Here is a 3,448-nt window from a genome sequence, read left to right on the forward strand (position 1 = left end):
AAATTTTCAACATATTTGAATACACTGGACCAAAAGTCTAAAAATCTAGACCATAATCACCAGATAATGACAAACTTTACATAAGGCAAAAAAGGAGTCATTTCATATCTATGCTTAAGTATCTGCCATAGATTAATCTTCTTGATTCTAAGGAGAAAACTTGTTTACATTTTGATAGCTAGCTTATAAGATGGTTGCCATAATTCCAAATATTCCAATATGATAATGGTAGTATACAGCAGAAAAAGAGGGTGCTTCATTCTGTGTGCCTCTTTTTAAGAGTAAGAAAATCTTTCCCAGAAGCGCACATTACAGGTTTCCCCTTATTCCCATTGGTCAGAATTGTCTCATGCTCCTTCTCTAAATCAGACTTGGTGTGGGTGTTTGGGTAGGTGGGAGAGAGTTGCTATAATTGACTTAGACTAATCAGGATTTACTTGTGTCAAGAGGGTGAGGAGTAGATATCAAAACAAAATCAGGACTCTGCTGGCAAGGAAGAAGGGGGAAGGGATGTTGGATGGGCACCAGTAGACCCTTCTATAATACCAAAGACAAAAGAGAAACATGAAATAAAAACTTCATTGTACCTTCTTCAGCTCAGAATAAGGTATGTGCCCTTCATTCTGTGCCAAGCAAGAGTTTTATGGCTTCCCGGAGCTATCGGATTTCTCCAGGAATTTTTCCCCTCAAAAAGCAACCATTGCTATGCGAGACAGAATAAGAGACACAGATGCATAGAACAGTCTTATGGACTCTGAGGGAGAAGGTGAGGGTGGGACGTTCTGGGACAGTAGCATTGAAACATGTATATTATCATATGTGAAACAGAACACAATTCCAGGTTCAATGCATGAGACAAATGCTCAGGGCTGGGGCAATGGGATGACCCAGAGGGATGGGATGGGGAGGGAGGTGGGAGGGGGGCTCAGGATGGAGAACACATGTAAACCCATGGCTGATTCATGTCAATGTATGGCAAAAACCACTAAAATATTGTAAAGTAATTAGCCCCCAACTAAAATAAATAAATTTGTTAAAAAAAAAAAAAAGCAACCGTTGCTTACTGGAAAAGGGGGTTCCACAGCACACATTTTAGGAAGTCATCGGAAACTTATTTCTAGACCTTTGCTAGCACGATATTAGCAGAGGTCACTGTTCCCTACCAGTGGTCCTTCACCATACAATTTTGGATGTATGCATAGTTACAGAATATCATCAATGTTTTATTACTTGGGATTAGTGTCATTCAGTCACTTACCAAATGTTTATTAAGCATAGCTAACCCAGTGCCATACTAATGATGATTAGTGTCTACTGAAGGCCTACTACTACATGCCAGGTACTATATTAGGTGCTTTACATATACTCCTTTATTTAATCTATTTAATCTTCAATGCTATAAAGTAGATGTTACTACAATTTCTATTCCATAGATGTTGGATATTCTATTATTTCTATTATTAGGGCCTTTTCCCCTCCCTAGTCCAGGTTATTTGAGGAGAGACAGAGACAGTGCTAGTTTCTATTCCATAGATATGGATATTCCATATCCAGAATTCCATAGTTGTCAAATGGTTAAATATCTCGCCAGAGACCACAAAGATAAGGTATGAATCACTATTTTACAGACAACAAAGGAAACTGAGACTTAACAATAAGCCGTTTGCTTGAAGATAAACAACAGAAGAGAGGAGCTGGCAGAAACAGGACTCAAACCAGGAGAGTCTAATTCCAAAACTGGTGCTAATGGACTGCTGCCCTGTATATTCATCGAGGATATTTTGTCTTAAAAGATGTGAATCAGTGTATTTCATGCAAGGTCATCACACCCAGTTAGATAATGGCTTTCCAAATAATATATTCAAAAATTCAAATCGATTTTTGTAAAATAACTTCAAGAGAATGTCTTGATTATTCCCAATTCAAGTCTCAAACTTCCATTTCAGATTTCTACTGCAAAGGTAGAAATGCTCTTCTGAGTTGGCTATTTGTAACACACGGTTTACCAGATTTGTTTCTAACAATGGGTACCAGTTAGGTTTATTGGATTTAAATACAAAAACTCTGCCTACTTACACATGGTATTTGTCAATAACATCTCAATAAAACTGGGAGAGAAAAAACTCTACCTGATCCATCAGCATCATAGTTCAACTCTGTCAAGCAGACGGTCAACTTAAAAAGGATGATGGAACTTATTAAGGAGAATTAGGGTCAGATTTCTAAAACACCAACTGTGTTCAGAAAAGAACACAGAAAATTAAATTGGTCAGAAAAGATTAATTAGTTAACTAAATTGGTCAGAAAAGATTGACCAAATTTATTAACTAGATTTCTCATCCCTCACCAAGTCACTTCATATTCAATAACAGGAGATTGTCTTGTCTAATTTATCAATGGTACTCTGACTTCCATTCTACTTGCTGTCAGGGTCTACATCCTGTCAGGGTCTCCTTCCTTCAGGATGACTTCCCAGATCTCTCTCATAAGAGCTGATTGATATTAAAACTATTTGTTATCTTGTTCTTCCCATTGTGGGCTGAATTGTGTCTCCTCCAAATTCATACGTTGAAGCTCTAGCCCCCAGTACCTCAGAATGTGACTGTATTTAGAGATAGGACTTTGAAAGGGTGATTAAGCTAGAATGGAGACCTTAGTTCAGTTCAGTTCAGTCGCTCAGTCGTGTCCGACTCCTTGAGACCCCATGAACCGCAGCACGCCAGGCCTCCCGGTCCATCACCAACTCCCGGAGTCCAAACAAACCCATGTCCATTGAGTCGGTGATGCCATCCAACCATCTCTTCCTCTGTCGTCCCCTTCTTCTCCTGCCCTCAATCTTTCCCAGCATCAGGGTCTTTTCCAATGAGTCAGCTCTTCACATCAGGTGGCCAAAGGATTGGAGTTTCAGCTTCAACATCAGTCCTTCCAATGAACACCCAGGACTGATTTCCTGGTGGAAATCAGACTGATGGACTGGTTGGATCTCCTTGCAGTCCAAGGGACTCTCAAGAGTCTTCTCCAACACCACAGTTCAAAAGCATCAATTCTTCGACACTCAGGTTTCGTTATAGTTCAACTCTCACATCCATACATGACCACTGGAAAAACCATAGCCTTGACTAGATGGACCTTTGTTGACAAAGTAATGTCTCTGCTTTTTAATACGCTGTCCAGGTTGGTCATAACTTTCCTTCCAAGGAGTAAGCGTCTTTTAATTTCATGGCTGCAATCACCATCTGCAGTGATTTTGGAGCCCAGAAAAATAAAGTCAGCCACTGTTTCCATTGTTTCCCCATCTATTTCCCATGAAGTGATGGGACCAGATGCCATGATCTTAGTTTTCTAAATGTTGAGCTTTAAGTCAACTTTTTCACTCTCCTCTTTCACTTTCATCAAGAGGCTTTTCAGTTCTTCTTCACTTTCTGCCATAATGGTGGTGTCATCTGCA

Source organism: Giraffa tippelskirchi, chromosome 12 (assembly GCF_054371585.1).
Source record: "Giraffa tippelskirchi isolate mGirTip1 chromosome 12, T2T-mGirTip1v1.2.pri, whole genome shotgun sequence".
In the NCBI taxonomy this organism is placed as follows: Eukaryota; Metazoa; Chordata; class Mammalia; order Artiodactyla; family Giraffidae; genus Giraffa; species Giraffa tippelskirchi.